The sequence below is a fragment of the Parasteatoda tepidariorum genome, chromosome 10, assembly GCF_043381705.1.
Source record: "Parasteatoda tepidariorum isolate YZ-2023 chromosome 10, CAS_Ptep_4.0, whole genome shotgun sequence".
Taxonomy (NCBI): Eukaryota; Metazoa; Arthropoda; class Arachnida; order Araneae; family Theridiidae; genus Parasteatoda; species Parasteatoda tepidariorum.
In genome coordinates this window covers 31,762,540-31,782,763 of record NC_092213.1, presented here as the reverse complement: position 1 = coordinate 31,782,763, position 20,224 = coordinate 31,762,540, and the positions used below count along the sequence as shown (strand labels likewise).

The 20,224-nt window shown below is 28.1% G+C and overlaps 1 protein-coding gene across 2 annotated transcripts in view; it reads right to left on the bottom strand.

Annotated features, from left to right (window-relative positions):
• Positions 1 to 19,582, bottom strand: part of LOC107437237 (THO complex subunit 2-like protein) — a 28,693-nt gene extending 9,111 nt beyond the window's left edge. The window contains exons 1-4 of one of the 2 annotated variants that reach the window (XM_043043285.2): positions 19,323 to 19,558; positions 5,895 to 6,034; positions 4,632 to 4,849; positions 2,960 to 3,028 (exon numbers count right to left, since the gene is read on the bottom strand). The gene's annotated coding sequence lies outside the window, so the exon portion shown is untranslated. Of the gene's footprint in view, positions 1 to 2,959; positions 3,029 to 4,631; positions 4,850 to 5,894; positions 6,035 to 19,322 lie in introns of both variants that reach the window. The other variant, XM_016049166.3, reaches the window with a different exon arrangement.
• Positions 19,583 to 20,224: the final 642 nt, after the last annotated feature.

Below are 20,224 nucleotides of genomic sequence, written 5' to 3'. Positions count from 1 at the left end.
GCAGAAAAAAATGCATCATAAAAGGTTTTAAAAAAATTCAACTAGAAATTATTACTGTTTGGTCTTGGTGCAAGCCCTGCATCATTATGCGTCAGTGTTAGCATACTGTTCGAGCAGTGAGACTAAGTTCATTTTACATATTATCATATAGGTTTAAATTTCGAAGTTGATATATTGTTAACAAGGTAAGAAATATTTTATAACCATTCTTCTTTTTCAAATCGCAATTCTTACATCTTGGAATGGCAATTCTTATAATAAATCTTATTTTAAACACAAATGAATCAGGTAACAAATATGCATATACAAGAAATACTACTCAAGAGAGTCTATAAACGCCAATGATTATGTTGTGAGCCAAATAACTTCAAAACACAGCAAGAACCCGGAAGTATAGGCAGTCAAGAGCTTGCAGCGTTTCCTGCTGCAACACCATCCATAATTTTATAGCTTAATTTAATGGCAGAACTAATTAATTGCATATGACGGTTGAAACTTTAATAGTGGCAACACTGCCGTAGCAACAGAATTCAATGTAACCAAATAATACCGCCTATACTATGAATTAATTATATACTTATCTTATTTCAGAGCCAATTGACACCCCCTTCCAAAACCACAAACATGCACACTGACCAGAAGTCTCAAGTGAAGTACCAATCAAAGGAACAGCGTCATTATAACTTTCGGAACTGAAGTATTAGAAAGTTACGCTAATTTTTGTGCAAAACTGTAATGGTATTATTCCAATGGTAAAGGCAATCCCCATGTCAACTATTCATTACTGTAGTTTTCTTTAGGATCACAACCAGCAACCAGCTTTGAAAGAGAAGCAACGACATTTTTAGTAAAACATATCCAACGTTTGGCAGGACAATGCTCTAGTGCAAACTATTTGATCAATGGAGCTGGTAAATGTTGCATCATCCACAATGTTTTCTAGACAAAAAATCCTTGCGACTTTGATTTGATTAATTCGGTTAAGAAGTCCTTTCATGGCATTTGCTTCAGATTCTTCAAGCTGTAAACTGCACCATTCTAGGTTTCAACTAAATAGACATTACTAATGATATCCAATAATTTTCACTTTGGTAACACATATGTCACAATGTTGCTGTTAACATTAAATAACAGCCTTTAGGAAGAGATGGATGTAGACCACCTTTGCAGTTGCTCGGCTCTAAAGGACACCTCTTTGTGTGATCGTTACTGGTGCCGAAGGTATTGGGTTCATAGACTTTTTCTCATCATGCTTGTTATGTTTTTTTTCTCTTTATGTTCTAATTTGTTCCTCCCCTCTTGTGGTGTAAGTCTTTTTGTAACTCTGGCCATTCAAAAAAGAAACATTAAACAGCAAAACTTGGTAATACGTATATCTTTTATATCAATTATAAATGTAAAGTAGCCACAATTTAAGTTTCAACCATCATACTTAGAAGTTTACTCTTTGAAATCTTATCATTGGATCAAGCGTGGTATTTATACATATATATTTTATAAGTCAGATTTGCGGAAGTGGTAATAGAGATTAGCAGCCTGGTATCTTATTCACCAATTCTAAAAATTATTTGGTTTTAATGGAAAAAGAGCCCTCTCTATTATGTTTTTAGAAAAATATAACATACTTCAAATGCAGTGGAATACATATACTTATTAGCTTAAACAGATAGCTTAAGTTATTGATTGGTATAAAGTGAAAATTCAAAAATGTCAGTCATTCAGATCCAAGATTTCAGTCAACTCAAAACCTAATTAACTAAGCACAACATTTTCTCACAAATTGATAAGAATTGAAAAAGAGTTCTTTCTTTTTTCCAAAAAAAAAAAAAANATAATAATAAATAATAAAAAAAAATTTTGGTTTAAACTGGATTTTTTTTTCTTGGCTTACTTAAAAATAAAAGATTAAGTAATAATTTGCATTCAAAATAAAAGGTATTTAAGCTATTATAAAGTAAAATCATGAATTTTCTTCAATTTTTAACTGTTGCAATCAACAAACAATAAAAATTATCCACTCTCCTTCCTTAAATCTAATTGTTAACACTATAAAAAAGAATAACTGAAGAATTTGAATATGATTATACATTATTTTACATTTCAATTTAACTTGCAAATAAAAATTTAGTGGTTTAATTTAATGGTAAAATGCTATATTAGTTATGTGTAAAAGAATGAGTTCTTTGTTTGCTAGTATATGTGAAAAATTGCATACTTTAAGATTAGTTGATGTCACTTAACAGTATTCAATTTACAACATGTGTATCATTTTACATATGTACATGTAAAATGATCATGTCCTTTCTCCCAAATTGCTACAACCAAAAGCATAATTAATAAGATTAAAAAACAGAAGAAACTCTTGATCTCTGTTCTATAATTGCATTTTTTGAATAATTATCAAAATTATCTGAACACGGAAATGATGATGGTCTGTATTATTCAAGAATTTTTATAAACATTATGATTTGACTCTTCTCTTATTATGATTATATTGCTGCAGAAGAAGAATAAATAAGCATTTAATAAATACATACATTCATTTAAAATAATAAAAACTCACATTAGCAATTAAATTTAATATTAAAAAGATTTTTAAGGAAAAATCTACGATTTTTCAATCGGATATAATTAAACTAAAAGTATTTACGCAAAGGATAGAAACTTAAGTAATTTCAAAAACAAGTTTTTTTTTCTTAAGAAAAATAATTGTTTTAAACCAATCAACCCTGCTTGAAAACAATAAAAAATTACACAAATTAGATAGAAATTTTTGCCACTTGGTTGCACTTTTCCCAGTTTTCCATTTTTTTAAAACAATAATAAAATCTTATTCATTATTTTATTTTCTGATGCCCATTAATAAGACGAATAGACAAAAACGAAAAAAATATAAGGTAGACAATACATACAATAAACAAATTAGAAAATAATGCATTGAAAAGTTTCAATAACTTACACAAAAAGACTTATAATCCATCATTAATTTTTCAAATGCTTTCTTCAGAGAAGACCAAATAATTATTGACTATAAAAAAAAATTAAAAAAAATAGGTATAAAAGCAAAGCACATAAAAGGAAAAAAAAGTTTAAGTACAGAAATTCTAATTAAACTTTTTGCTATAAAAAGTTGAGTAGAAAATCTAGCACAAAATAAACTAACAATTTTAAAAATCATAATTTTCCGTTAATTTTGTCAGAATGACTTTTGAATGGGTTTTATCACATACTATGTTAGCTTAAACTGTACACAGGACATAAACTTTGGCAAATTTTTTCTCTTTTTTCGGCTGAATTATATTTTAAAGATACTTTTCTGTGTATCGGAGGAAAGAAATACTCCTCATTTTTCTGTTCTCATTTCGGAATAAAAAAATTCGCCAATGACTGGCTTGCTTCAGCTAGAATTTTATATAGATAAATTAAAAAAATAACAAAAATTCTGAATTCACAAGTTTGAAAAATCATGCTTAGAAATGATGTTTTTGGCTCTAGAAATGGTAAAAAATTAAAAAAAATTCATTTTTTGAAAGAACACCATAATTTTTAAAGAACATGAAAACATTTTATATTTTAACAAAATATGACTGAGTTAGCATTTTGTTACAAATTCAGATATTCGGTGCACCATGAAATTGGGAGGGGGGTGGTAAATTCCTTTTTGAAAAATTAGAATTTTGGGCAACTAAATCTATGACTTTCCATGACTAATTTTGTTCAATACTGAAATTCATGATTTTCCAGGTGTGCAGATACCCCTTGTTTAACATGTGATTTGATTACATTTTAAAAATTTCTTATGTAATTAAAAAATTAAGTTTTACTATATTTTTTTATTTATTAAATATTGAAGAACTAGAATAATTTTAATCTTTTGAGAAATTAATTTTTCTTTCCAATTGTTGATTTTTCTTAATTTATTTAAAATTGATATATTGAATATATTAAAACTGATGTAAAAATAATAATTTAAACATAACAGTTAAAAATAATAATTAAACAGAACTAGATTACAAAACTTTATATCCCTGATTTATGTTTACTAAAATTAAAAAAAAAAAAAATTTACACAACTAGTAACACTTTCAAAATATGACACTTCATATCATTTGGTAATTAAAAAACTTTTGTATTTTTTTGGTAATTAACTTTGAAAACATACAGCATTTTATGCTTGTTTTTTATGTTGTCATGCAAAACTGAAATCATGATAAATCCTACAAGAATGCTATGCTATTATCAGCTCAAGTGGCCACTCTCTAGATAAAACCTTATTTTCCAGGGAAAATTTCCATAAATTTAGCAGGTTTATGTAAGTGCAATTTTAATCGAAAAATAGTGTAACAGACAATTTTTAGAGAAGTAAAATTTCTTAAACTTAAATTTGATATTTAAAAAAAAAAATTAAAATATATTACCAAAATATTATATAAACAAAAAAACTTGATAATTTCTGCTCAACTAAATCAAAATTATTATTTTCTCTTATTTAAAGTACATATGATATAAATTGATTTCAAAAACGTTCATTACCTTAATTTCTCAAAAGAATTCAGTTTAAAATGCTTATTTAATAAAAAATTTTATTAACAAAATTATTAATTAGAATTATTTATTAAAATATTAGTTACTTAAAAGATGTAATGACAAATAATGGATCGAAACACACTGAAGTTGCAATTTTGTGATCATTTTATAAATCATAATTTTCCAAGAATTCTCAGTTGATTCAATTTCAGGTTTTTCATCCATGAAGAATTCCAAGCTTTCCCTGTTTTCAGAGAGAGTGGCCAACACACAAGCTGTCTACTTAGTACTGAACCTATATGGTTTCTCTAAAACCATAAATCTAAAGGAGGAAAAAATGCATAGATGAGTTCTTGCAAACTCTTCATAAGAGCATTTTAATATTAGTACTATAATTGTACATTACAATGAATGTACAATATTATTTGTTCGTACTCTGCATATATTTAAAAAAATTTTATAGGAAAAAATAGGATACTTATTTGTTTAAGGGGGATGGCATTAAAAATCTATATACTATTACTGATACCAATAATGTAATTGTAGTAAATAGGTATCCAATATAGGTACTATGCGGCTTAGAGGAGAACTTCTCTAGACCAGTGTTTCACAAACTTATGACTTTTATGTACCTTTTCTATATTTTTCGTAACACTGTGTACCACTAATAAAGAAGTGAATGTATTTTTAACAGTAAAACAATTGCACAAAAGTTTAAAGTCACAACTGGCTGTTAACACCACTAATTATTAAGTGTCAACTCTGCAAAAAAGAGCCAATAGAAAAATACACAATCGTAAATTTTCATGGCTAGTGTTGTTTTTAAATTAAACATTTTGAAATTTTTGTTTGTTGCAAGATCTTTCGCATAAGAGCGTGTACCCCTGCTAAACTGTTCCTGTACCCCTGGGGGTATGGGTACCACACTTTGAGAAACACTGCTCTAGACATAGGGTTGCCTGCTGCTATGGTGACAATACACTTCGAATGAGGGTGCAATAGAGGAATGATGGTGTGAATTGGCCGACCTATGGCAAAATTAAGACAAAACTATTCACCCCATACGACTATTCAAAGTTACTTTTTCTCGTAACCATACTCATCACCACAACCCGAGGCTGATGTAAATCGTTTCCCGAAAACTGCACAAAAGGTCACAATATAGGTTTTTTTTTAGCCCCATTCTCTCCGAACAAATAAGTTCCAAAAATGTTTAAACATAATAATCAAGTAATTTATGATTGAATGTAATTTATGAACTCATACTCTTAAAATTTAAAAAATAACATATTTTAAAAGTTCAGCAACTTACAATATCAATACAAAATAATATATAGATACAATACAAAATAATTTAGAAGTTATACTTTTTCAATTTTAATTCTCTCGCTACTGGACAGCTTATACTATTCTTGGTGATGGAATAATTGGAAACATGATACCAGGAAGAGGAGTTACTATGCAGATCGTATTATGCCTTGTAGTTCTAAATATTTATTCTAAGCCTCTAAAGAATGACACCAATAAAAGAATAAATAAAATAATAAATGCACTATGAACAATAAAATATCATTAAACAGTAAAAAACATTGAAAAAATATTTCTATTCAATTTACAGAGTAAAACTATTATAAATCATGATATAAAGTGGTTTATACCCCCCCCCTTTTTTTTACATCACTTCTGCCTGTATCTTTTTTTATATTATTCCTCTTTGACAACTTGGCAATGCATAAAATATGATCCCTTCAAAGTTGTAACAAGGAAGATCAACAGATTCAGCTCAACATCAATACATGTATATGAAAGTATACACATATATAAATATTAAGTTTAATATATGCATATTATAGCTAAGTTTAAAAAATTATTATCTATTTCTCCTTAATTCTAGATTTTGATAAACAAATTATACAAATTTAATAAATGTTTTATTTTTTTAGAGACAGTTTTTAGAAATGCAAAAACTCAAGGCAAAAAAAATCCTTGTTCACCAGAGTAATTAGGTGATTCTTGATTTAGATCTATAAAGATAGTTTGATGATTCCCTTAAAGATAATGGTTTCTTGGTCGATTGTCATTCCTTCACATACAGGGTGAGCCAGTCAAACCTACATTTTTGAAAAGGGAGGGAAAGCCGTGACAGTGGGCCTGAGCGAGTTACACAGGTTACCATTGTGTCCCCCCACAACTAAGCATTTCAGTCGGCATGGAGCAGTGGTCTAAACAACAACGTTCGTTCGCTGTGAAAGCGTTTTACTAAAGTGGTAGTTGTGCAGCCGCTCAGCGTTGTTTCCGGACGAATGTTCAAATTAATCGAAATAGGCCAGTGCAGTCTGTTAATTCAATCAAATTTTGGGCAAAAAACTTTGAAGCAATTGGTGATCGAGAGAACTCCTCAGCGTATGCTCTGTGATGTGCAGTTTCAGAAATCGCCTACAAGAATGTCTCGATTGGGAAGGACACCATCTTACTGGCTTTATTTTTAAACAGTAAATGTTGTTTCTTAAATGCTTTTTAATGTAGATTAAGACAGTAACAATAAAATTTTGAAATATACGTCTGTTTATTTTTTACAGTCATTTCAAAAATGCAGGTTTGACAGGCTCACCCTGTATAACTGTTTAATGAAAATTATTTATTATTCTAACGTTTTAAGTACAAGTATTTATTTAATGTTTAAAATAATATGCAATACCTAAAACAAATTTTTTTGAAAAGATCTCTCACAAAATTTAGAGAATTTGGAAGCCATATAAATAAAAAAATTAACTAAAAACTAATAAAAAACAGTTAACAACTTTTTGTAGCCAACAGTGCTCTTTGTTTCCGTTGTTGTCTAGTGAAAATTGCCTTCTAATTATGTATAACTTAACAATAAAATACATTTAAAAAAATTCCCATAATAAATAATTTCAAAAAAAAAAAGATAGAACTTATTTTTAGAGTCATGATTATTTTCTTGAAATATCTAGATATAAAAAAACTTAAGATAAGTGGGCTGCATACTAAATTTACCAGATAAAGGAGAGAGAAAAGATGCAAAACTGAGAATGGGCTACTAAATTCTGATGATAAATGTCAATTAAATATTATATTTCTTGAGTATCTTAACATAAGCCTCATTAGCTCAGATTTAAGGTCACCAAGAGATATCAGATTATGTTGATAATATAATGACATTAAATTATTATGAGAATAAATAATAAAAATGGCCAGAAAATTTTTCTTTTTTATGAAATTCAGAGTAGCCAAATTCTTTGAAAATTATAATTACAAAATTAGAAAGAAAAAAAGTTTATCTATTCCAAGTTTTCAGGATTCAATAACTTCTTGAGCAGTTTTACACTTATTTTTAAAAACTTAAAGCAAAGAGCACAAATCATTTGTAGTGCTGTGAAAATGGAGTATTTTACAACTCAGCTCAAAATTCTGTAAAGTAAAATTGGGTAAACGAAAGTTAACTAAAAATAATTTTCTTTGTATTTAAACGTGTAAAAATAAATTATTTTGTATAAACCATTATAGTTATAAATCTGCCCCTAAAAATAATTTTCTTCTTGGAATTTATATGTAATGGACTTCGAATAAAATAGAGTACATGATAGATAGATATTTGTTCATAAAAAAATAATAAATAAAAACCACTATTTAAAACTATTTTAAAGTTTATTTTGAAATTTAAGAATCTAAAGCTTTTGAAAAATCCGAAAGCTGTAGTACCTTATAATTTAACTCACTGCATTTACAATACCCTCAAAATTATTTAAGATTGCCACCTAACATCATGAAAAAATCCCATTAGATTTGCTAAGCAAACACAGAAATTTTTTTTGTTAATTGAGGGTTCATAAGTGCTAGCAGATTGCAGAAGCATAAGTGCTAGCAGAAGCACTTATGAACCCTCAATTAACAAAAAAAAATTGAATTACTTAACTACTAGCTAGTTACCACATAAGTGATTCTTTATCTGCAGAACTTGGAATTTTCATGTGGAGCATGAAATATTTGTTTTTGCATTTAACTTGAAAAAAAATTTATAAATAAATGAAGAAGAAAAACTACATATTTATTTCATTTAAATAAGACATAACCTTTACCAAGTTTGGTACCATCAATGGGCTTTGTAAATGTCTATTTACTGTAAATGCTTCATACAATATTTTGAATTGAATATCATTCAAGAGAAAGGAAAAAGAAAATGGAACTTCAAGTGAATTGATACCTATTAATGAGTTTCGTTTGACGTTTTCCAAAATATAATAGAGGAAGTGCGAAATATTTTTAAAAATATTATTCGTCATAATCAGGGACTGACAAAAATTGGAGCTAGAAATTAATCTTAGGAGCCAGGTTCTAGAATATTTGTGACTTTATTGCCTTTTTTGGCGAGTTTAGTGATATGGATCATGTGTATCTTTTCACAGTAAATGAATTAAAAACTCAATTATAAAATCAAATTTAACAAAAGTTTTGAGGAAATCTTTCATTAGAGTATCACTTTTACCTTCTTCATTTACACGTAACATAACTTACATCTATGATCATTTTTTAATGCTTTTATGAAATAAGCCTTTTTCAAACAATTTCAATAATAATAAAAACAGTAAAAATAGCTAGCTAGAGTGGAAAGTCCTAAAGCAATTTAAATTACAAAAAATTCTTAGAAAGAAAGATTTCTTTTTTATTTTAAGTATAGTGTGCATGATTCATTACATAGGTCTCACACTTAATTTACATCCCACATCGCCGTGCAGACAATTGTGGCATATTAGTGGCTCCCATGGCAAAATCGTGAAAATGCCACAGAATGTTAGAGTTTATGCAGAAAATTTTTTTACTTGGGAAAATTATTTTGTTTCGTTTTTCCCCTCTGCCCAAGTTTGGTGCAAACAAAAATTGCTCTGCAAAAACCTTTTCTGCAGAAAGTCTCGAGAAAGTTTTATTTCCTTCCATGCAGATTGCTTTTCGTGCATACCAGAGAGGTAAGAATTGGCGAGAGGGTCCTCCATAACCTCCAACTACGATTGGCCATAATCCTGTGCACTTTTTGAATATTCACATAAACAAGATTTTAAAAAAGCTGGTAACTTTCAAAGTAGTAAAGAAAGAGAATACAGGAACCATTCTTCAAATGATTAAGAAAACTGTATTATGTAATTCTACTATCATGAATAATTTATACTACCGATGAATAATTTATTTCAGTTAAAAAGCGGTCATTTTCATTAAAAACTTAAACTTTAGCTTTAAAATTTTAAAAAAAAGTTTATAGTTATATTATGCTTATGTAGGCCATTTATTAAAACATAAGGCCCCTTATTATAAATTAGTAACATATATATTTTTTTGATTATTACCATTTAAAATATCTTGCAGAAAGATATTAGTGCTAGTAAGGTTTGTTGCAGAAAGACTGCAAAAAATTCTGCCAAAATTAACTTTTATGATACTGAAAATCAAAATTATCCTAAGATATGACATGTGTTATTAATATGAGAAGTAACTGAAACATTGCTATATATTTCGTAATGAATCATTCTAGGAAATAAATCTGCATAAATCTTTTCTTTTGGGGGGAGGATAAGGGGTTTATAGAGTATAGGAAACTTTCCTTCCAAGTGACCCTTGCACATAAAGGGAAATCCAATTTGTTTTTAAATAAAAATTTAAAACAAAATTAAAAACTTAGTGTGAACAGCTTGAGGGCCATAAAGGTCAATGTATGGCAATAGAAATTGTATTTTATTTTGTGTCAGAACAGGTTATATTTTTGCAAGCAACTTTGGTACTTTTCAACATGCACACAAATATGTCATAAAAAAGAACAGAAATTCTAACCAACTGTTAGTAGATTACAGTATCCTGCTCCCCCACACATTTTCAGAATGCTCAACTCTTCACATGGGATCTCATTCGAAGCAAAAATAATATTTTAATTTAAAGAACCAAGAGCATGCTCCTTCCCTTTGTCAAAAGGCTAGGCTACTCTTCACGTACACACACCCCTTCCTGCCTCTTTAAATGCTGTACTTGTTGTTTTAAACTTTTGTAAGACTAAAAATTTTTTTGAATTAACTAGTGATACTGGAAATTAAGGACTTTAGAAAACTTTGAACCAAAATTAAGTACTTTTAAGGGCCTACTATTGCCTAAATAAAAATTAAGCAGGTTTTAGTAAGGACTAAAGGAAACCTAAATCTTTATATTCTAATATATTTTACATAAGTTTCCAACATATGACAAATAATGGAATTATATGTATTTAGCCTAGCTATACATCAAGGACTTTGCAGAATAGGCCAAACATTCATAAATCTTGGCTGAATATTTGTGGTAGGTCTATTTTTCTTTATCCTACAATTTAGACACGTTTTCTTTATGAATTTTTTGTCTCAATAATCATATATTATTAATTGGTCAAAGATCGAAGTGCACTCATGTCTAGTGGATGTGCATAGTGAGGTTTGTAAATACTTTCACATTTTTACAATTAATTATAAAATTTTGAAAAAGGTTAACGTAAACCTAAAGGACTAATCAGGTTAAAGGTAATCTTCAAACGAGAATCTCATTTAAAAATACTGAGAAATTATAGATTAAATAAACATAAGACTTTTGATTATCCTATTTTTAATTTTGATGAAAATCTAACAAGATTTAGAAATTTAACTTAAGTTTAGAGCTGTGAGACCTAAGTGTTTTGAAATTATAATACACTGTTAGGCTGATAATTAAGTCACTAAGAGACATGGTTAAGCCTAGTACATCTTAAATTAAAGTGTTGATTCAACAAATAGAAAAGAGTTTTTTGGTACTTTTTGGTTAACCTGATGCAAGTTTAAAAACCATTTTTTTAATGCTTTAGGACTATTTCAATAAAAAGAGCAAAACAAAACTAAAAGTCTTTATCAATATACCAAAAGGCAGAAAAAAGGGCATGATGCAAAAGTTTAAAAAAAGGGCATTATTATTCTAAAAAGGCAATAATTTCTTTCAATGGGCTTTGCACGTTCTATTAAATAACATTGTCAATTAGTAAAAGAATTTTTTTAAACTTTACTAAAAGTAGCAAAGCAATCGTATTAATACTAATTTTTATTAATAAATTAACATACATATTGAGTTAATGAGCTAATCAGATTAGTAATTTATTTAAAATGCATGTACAGATTAATAAAATAATAAATGTATGTTTTTGAGTGTCTGTAGTTATGATTTAATAATTAATATGATTAATAATAATTATAATTTAATGATAGTGGAAGTAATTGCAAACTTTCAGAGACATGTGCAACAAGGGGGTGTGATGGCTATTTGTACTTTCCCATATAAATCTACGTATTGACAGCAATGACAAACTAAATAAAAATAGTTAAAAATAAAGGTTTAGGAAATCCATTGTAGAGATTGGGGAAAAAATAAAGGGTTAAGGAAAGAAAGGGCAAAAAGGATAAGGAGTCTATTACATCAGGACACTAATTTACTTCAGGGGCAACAGGATGGATTCGGCTGACTAAAAGGGCAGCAGGGTGCTGCACCCTGTTTACCCTACCTAGAATGAGCTCTGCTATATTTTTAGTGATTGTTTGCTTACTATTGGCTAACCAAAATTTTTTCAGGGCATTATGCAACATAGAAAGAAGCACAATACAGTACTTTGAAATCTTTCACATCTTAAGTAATCAAATTACCTTTGTTTTAAATGGCCTAGAATTACATGAACTCCAAATTATATTTTCAAATAATGTTAATTGGATAATAGTGTAATTCACAGTATTTGGGACATAGGTGTGTCTGAAACAAAACTCATAAAAATTTATTGCAGATACAAGCACATTCTACAGGGCATAAATGCCTTTAAAAAAAAATTTCGTTATTTACATGTAATTGTGTTTCAAATATAAAATAAGTCTATTTTTACGGACTACACTGAATTATTTTAATAAGGGTTCCAAAAGATGTTTTAATCAGATATTGTACTTTAAACATGGAATGTTTTAGATATCTTTATTTATGGTTAAACACTCTAATTAAAAAATGCATTCTGTAATAAATAACAGTTTGTGAAAATGAGGAATGTAGATTCCAAACTAAATTAGAGTGAAATTTTCAATTATGGCATATTTATTGAAGTGTATTTTTTTTATTCCATGTGAAATTTTATTATGTTTTGAAGTAAATTTCATTATTATACAAATCTGTTAATTTTTATAAACTATTTAAATTTGATTTCGGACTCTACATTTGATAATTGTTTCAACACAATTTTGTTCTACTGAAGTAGTTTAACTTCTATTACATAATTGCACTGAGGAGAAAGAAAAACAATTAAACTGTTGCCTGAAAATGAAACTATAACTTTCTTCCAATTCTGCCTCTAATAAAGTTACTTGGGAAGATATGAAGGAGAAACTTAAACACCAGTTAAACGTGAGTATTAGTGGTCTGATGCAGTCAATTAAAAAAAACAAGTATAATCTTGCATGTAAGTAACTTGATAGATCATAACTAAGATCCCAAATGTAATGTCTTAGAACTTTATCTCACAGCCCATTGAAAAGAAGCAGACATAAAAGATTGTTATGCTTCAACAAAAAATTTTGTTAAATGTTTGATTTTTATATAGTAGCTAAATGAGAGACTAAATTAATAAAATATTTTATGCGCCAGAAATTGAGGTAGTAGCAACAGTTGAAAAGTATGTGGTTAATGTAGAACAACATATACAGATGTGTATGTGGTTAAAATATACAGATTACAACATAGCTGCCAACTTAATAAAAACAAAAATAGAAGCAAGGCATGATAAGCCAATAGGGGAAATTGTAACACAAAGTGAATGTGCAAAAAATCAATATCTAGATATTAATTTATATACCATACATTAACCTGTGATCTGCAGGCCACAAAAGGACCGCAAGAGCCTCTGAATGCAATAAAACAATTTATTTTAATTTGGTTTTTCTTAAACATTATAAATTTTCTTTAATTAAAATTTATATTACTCAATATTTTTTGCACTTTCACTCAGTAAGCTTCTTCTTGGTAAGAATTTATATACCCCTCAATTATGTGTATATGCATATATATTTATATAAATTAATTATTGTGAAAAATGGAAAATTTTTTTAAAAAAAGTTAGTTTTTTTAATTTTAAATAAATTCAAATGATTAAAAAAGCTTAATTTTCTGCAAATATGTTATTAAGCCTACTGATAAAAAATATTTAATGCCTAGAACATTAATGTTTCTATAGAAACTATATTTGCCACTATCATGACTTAATATGTGTGCGACCCTTCATTAATCTAACTGCTGTGCAAGTAGCCCTTCACTCAAAAAGGTTGTGCACCCCTACTATACATGTTTCATAGAAGAAACGCGATATTGGATTTTAAACTTGCATGAATATGAGTCGCGATTTGGGTTTCTTAAAACATGAAAATACAAATTGTGATTTTGAATTTTTAAATCAAGCAAAATACGAATCAGGATACACAATTGACACAGTCATTGTTAAAAGGGAGTATGTTACGAATCTGTACTTTTGCCCCCCCCCCCCAGNAGAAAAAAAACAGCTTCATTGATTCAATTTTTAAATTACGGGTTGGATTAGCAGATTCCAGCACAGTTACAAATATTCTAAATCTACTAAACAAGAAGAATCAAATTGGGTAAAGAATCATATATATGTAAATGTTATCATAAGGTTTAAAATTTCGTCAGATAATAAGTTTTTGACACTTGGTAGTCCGCAAATCAATGTTCTAGAGATACACAAAATTAAGCGAAAAACAAAAACATTCGCAGAAAAATTGCATGCACTGCTTCCAGTTTTTATACTCACCCTGGGTTTGAAAAAAAAAAAAAAAACAGGAAAGGACTGAAAGTGCCAGAAAATCGAAAAATTAGTACATTTTGAAGTAAAATCGTATTTTTGGAACAAGGCTAAAAAATCTGAGCAAAAGCAAATTAAGTTGGCAGCTATGTTACTTTATTATGGCACTATGTTCACTAAACAGGAGTTTTTTACTACTACTAATTTTCCTAATTGTATTCTGGCAAGCTAAATTCATCATTTATCAACCTTCTCTTTTAAGAATTATGGTTTTCTTTTGTTTCGTTTTTGATATTTTTATTATGGTGCAACATTTTAACGGGGAGATTTTATAACCTTATTCTATTATTGTCAAAGTGAAATTGAGAGATATTGAATTTCTTTTAAAAAATAAGAATGATTTTTTTAATTGGTTTCCATTCAGCCTTTTCTTTTTTTAAAAAATTTCGTTAAGGATTTCAATTAAATATTTTTTTCCCTTGAAAATAAATTAGAGAAGTGAGATGTTCAACTTTAAAACTTTCCTTTGCAGATTAAGATCAATTTTATTTTGTTTCACTTTTGCATTTTAATCTGTAGTTTTTAAGTTAGAGGGACATTTTTAAAATGATCCCTGATAGATTATATATCTATTAACGTTTCATTTATACTTTTCTTGGAAAATATTTTTAACATTCAAGTTTTGTTTTAAGAACTAACTGGATTTTTTTCTCCATTTTTATTTTTATAACTGTCAGTCAGTTTGTCATTTATCTTAAATATTTCTAATGAATACCTATTAGTTTTTCTCCCTTTACTTTTTCTAATGGATAATGTTTATAATGATAGCATTTGGCCACTGAATATCCGGTATTCGGTCAAATCATTATTCGTTACACTCTTAATAAGAAACACTATCTTTTCTAAGTGTAAAATTTAATCCGCATCAAAATTCTCTAAGCTACTCTACTCTATCAGGTTTGTAAGTCAATCACTGTCAAGATTTTTTTAGTTGTGAAATCTAATTAAAGAATTAGAACTAATTAGAATCAAAGCAAGACTCAAAATACTATTTTTTGCTATTACAGATGAAAGTAAACTACACTTATTATAATACCAATTTTCTTAGGGGGAAAATTTAAGACTTTAAGGAATCTCAAACTTAATTTATTTTACCTGACATTCTTTATAGTTAAATAATTATAATTCCTTGTTCAGTGGTAACTTGCATGCTTATTGAATATGAAAACTTAGTAAAATATAAAATAATAATGAAAAATAGATGTATTACATACAATTCCTAAAATTGAAATTAATCCATAGTCTCTGTACACATGTCTTTTCGTGAGAAGGGTATTTTTTTATGACATAGATTCACAAAGGTGATATCACCTCAATGAGTGGTGAAAGATGGTGCTAGCAGAGTTTTTGGTTAGGAACTTCAATTTGTGTGATCATTACAAATACCTTTATTAAGCCCATATTATTTGTGGGTAAAACAGTCATCTTAATAAAATTGTTGAGCCTATTTAAGATACTCTAAAAAAATATAGTTTACTATTTCTTTTTATGATTTCATTAAAATTTAGTTTTAATATGTATCTCATTTGTATGGATAAAATATAAGGGCTATAAACAGGTTGTAACAACAATATAATTTGTTGCAATAAATTTTTTGAAATCCTTTGCACCTTTACCAAAACTAAAGTAAAAAAGAAAATGGTCCTTTAATAAAAAAAATCCATCTTTAAAAGACATTTATCTAATGTGATTTGCAATTGATAATTTACTACTAGTATCAATTTTCTGTTAAAAAAATTAGATAATAACAATAAATCAATCTATTAACAATTATATATGGAAAAAAATAGATTGTTCCCTCCCACCTATGATAAAAAAAAAATTCAGATGAGTGTTGAAAAGTGAAAAGTAACAAGTTGAAATTTTTTTTATTGCTATTAATTTAACATACAAATTAAAAAATAGGTTATTCTCAGATTTGACATATTGCTGTTAATTTTCATTAACAAGTACATAAAATTTTATACTATAGTTAAAGTTAGTTAAGTTTTAAACAAAATACTTATAAAGAGATAAATGTACATATTTTTTCTTCTTTTTTTGTTTACGAAGCAATAAGAATTGCTTTATATTTTACTAAAAAGGAAAAATACATTATTCGTAGAATCAAAAAGAATTATCTACATTATATTCTGATGCAATTATTAAAATGAGAAAAAGAGTGTGGTTAAAATACATGTCAAATCAATGTTGAATACACAATGCAAATAGAATTGTACAATTTCAACTCCAACTCTTATAATCATGTGAAAGACTAATTCTAAGTTTTATATTTGAGTAAATATTAAACCTTCTAAACTATTAATGCCTTTTCTTAACTTGCAAAGTACATTAACATATATTATAACTATGATGAACATAAGATTGAAAATACCAGAAAAATCAAGTTATAAAATTAAGTTTAAAATAAATTTATAATTTTGTTTTCCTTCATAACTTTTCCCCTTTTCCTAAAAAATATTCCATTACTCACATATTTCTTTTATAATTTGTTTTTTTTTTCTTAATTATATAATTTCCCTCGGTAAAACACAGACGTTCAAATGTATAAGTTTTGAATATTCTAAACAAATAATTTTTCAATATGACATTGTATAATTAATGAGGTAACTAGTTTACCCAAGCAAAATAAAAATACTTTCAACTTTTCATGTGTTAATTCCACTGAACTAAGTGATAAAGTTTATTTTTTATAAGTGATAAAGTTTATTTTTTAAATTGCCTAATTATCAATCTTTAAAACTCCCTTTAAACATATCTGTCATAGAGGGAAAAAAATTCTTTTAAGAATATTATAATTAAAACATTGAAAATAATTTATTAGCCTAAACAAATCTTACAAAAAACACAAATTCCTTTCAAAGTGTTTTGTAAAAACATATGCTCTATCAATTGTTTTTTTGTTTTTTTTACTATGTTTCCTTTCTAAATATTTCTTTAATTGAGATATTGCAGCAAGTTACAGCTACAGCATTATATTTTGATCTATTGTCTTATTAATTAACCTTATCTACATTAAATCAGAAAAATAATCAACTTATTTAAGCATAACAGAAAATAAATATTGATAAACAAGGACCAGCAAAAAGCAATTACAGGAGCAAAAATGTGTGGAAAAAATTGTTAATTACGAATACTTGCTCCAGCATGCTTATTTATAATTAATCCTTGAAAAATAACTAAAAAACTGCTATAGTTAAAAGAAAACTCAGTAAACGCATTATTATTACTAAGACATTATCCTAAAATACTGAAACAGTATTTGAAACAACTTTTGCAAAATAATAAAATTAATTGAACATCAAAAGTCTTATAAAATATATACACAAATGAAAAACATAGCATAAATTAGATAAGTAAAATATCATAAAATATTAAAATAGTGTATCGTAATATTTTAACTAAAAATTTATGTTTTTCTTTTCTACCAAGAAAATTTTCTTAATTTTGAAAATATTTAAAATAAGAGAAAGAAATCAAGCAAGAAACTAATTAATAATTGATAAAAGTGTTAGAAATACTATTGTATCTTGAAAAATAAATACTAATAAATTATGTTGAACATAAAAGATAATTTTAAATCTTAATTATTATAAAATGCAACCATTTTATTAAAAATAATAAAAATTTATACCAATCAGCCATGTAATTTTTGAGGGATCAATTTTAACCTTCGTTTTTTAATAAAAACATTTTTAGAAAATCGAAGATGTAAAGACATACGTGGAAAGCAGACATTTCACACGCAGCTGACGGAGAGATCAAACACTAACACCACATTTAAAATAGACGAATCGCATTCAGGAAGTCACTACTATGTATCACACAACACTATCTTGAACGATTTGATGATAAACCAGAGATGGATAACAGTCAATTAATTCTTCCTAGAAAGTTTTTTTCATTTTCCTTAAAACTTCTGTTTTTCATGTATGACTATCTTCCCTTCAATTGTAAGCCAGAATCACCCTGCACAAGATCTTCAACAGGTGGAACAATCATGCATCAGAGAAGCTACCAGGAACCAGGTCAACCATCAACTCCAGGATATTTAATAGCATAGCAGATAAGCCCAAATTTCTTTCAACTTATAACCAACATCTTTATAGAAAGGATCAGCTAATCTTTACAGGTTGGAGAGGATAAGCAACATCTTTATGAATTTGATAAGCAACAACTTTTTAGATTAGGCAAGTAACATTATTATACAACTTGACAAGCATACTTTTAACTCCAAACAAGTTAGATCTTCTTACAAACTGGATTGCATGAATCTGACAAAATAGATCTTCACATGCATTTTAAGAGATACATCAGGCTAGACATAAATCTTCGGTTTGGTTTTCAGCAATCAAATGGAACATGGAGTTTTGCATCATATTCACATGACATCTTGCTCATATAACATACGGACTTTAGCATTACCTTCGCATAACAAATGCATCTTGATCAATTTTCAATTCTGAAGTAATTTATGATGAAGATTCAATTTTTCAACCTTTAAATTTACTTAAACAAGATAGTTTGTAATGACGATTTAGGGCTAAAACTTCGCAATAGGCCGGACGATCATCCATCAGGCGAAAATCTTTAACAAATGATTCGGACACCTCCAAAAAAGAAATCTGCAAATCGGAGTTGAAAGCTTTTAGGTGGGGCATGGAGATTATATTTGAATACTTTGCTGGGGACTTCAGTAAGGCGTGAATGGTAGTAAAATTGAATTAATGAAGAAAAGTTCAAATGGCACAGTGAGATCAAAGAATTTCCAAAGAAAACTATTTTAGAACATTTCTTGCATACAAAATAACTCGAAAACTTCTTAGATGTAAACAAAAAAAAATTACTTTACGGACAGATATAAAAGAAATAGCATCCAATTTCGTTAATATACCTTTGTAATATAGTTGATAACGAACCCTAAATGTCTATTTCTTCATAGCGCCTTCAGATTTCTTCTCCAGTATGCTTGCAATCACCTCAGACTACTCAAAAATTTATTAGCTCAAGTTTAAAAAGAAAATTTATCGTTTATTATTATTTACAAAACGAATTTAACAACAGTAATATCTGATGTATTAGCTTTGTTCGAAATTTTACGATCCAGCAAGCAAGAATGAATGCGTGCCTGCGTGCAAAGAAGTTGAGAAGTTTATTTAGCTGAAATTTAAAAAAAATATATATACCTATTGATTTTAAGGGTTATTTTCACTGCTTGCAAAAAAAAATCACGAACGCGTTTGCGGAGATTTGAACGAGAACTTAATTCGGGAGTTTGGTACTCTCTCTTCACAGACTATCCGTATTCACACTGCATCCGATTCGAGAAACTATCCAAGTTTTCTGCTAAGAAAAATTCTCACTATATTTGATACACACTCATGCGATTCACACAAGTGTGTGCGCCGCACAAAGAAAATTTTTGAAGAAAGGAAAAAAATTCTGAATGCCAATTCTGTTTTTAATGAAGAAAGTAACGTGTTGTCTATGTTTCGTTGCAAAACTTATATTGGTAGTGTTGGTTTCTTGTGTAGTTAATTTAACACTAATAAATTAACAAAAAAACAAAAACAAATATTTATTGATAGTATAAGCGTACTCGTACCTTGCTATAATGTATATGCGCTCACATTCCACCATTGCGGGACTGCAATGTTAAGACATTGCAGTTCCGCAGTGAACTGGTCGTTAAGACATGGTTCCCAGTAGATCACCGAAGTCAAGCATCACTGGCTACAGTCAGTGTGCGGGTGGGTGACCACTTGGATCAGTCTGCGTAGGGACCGAGAGTGTGCG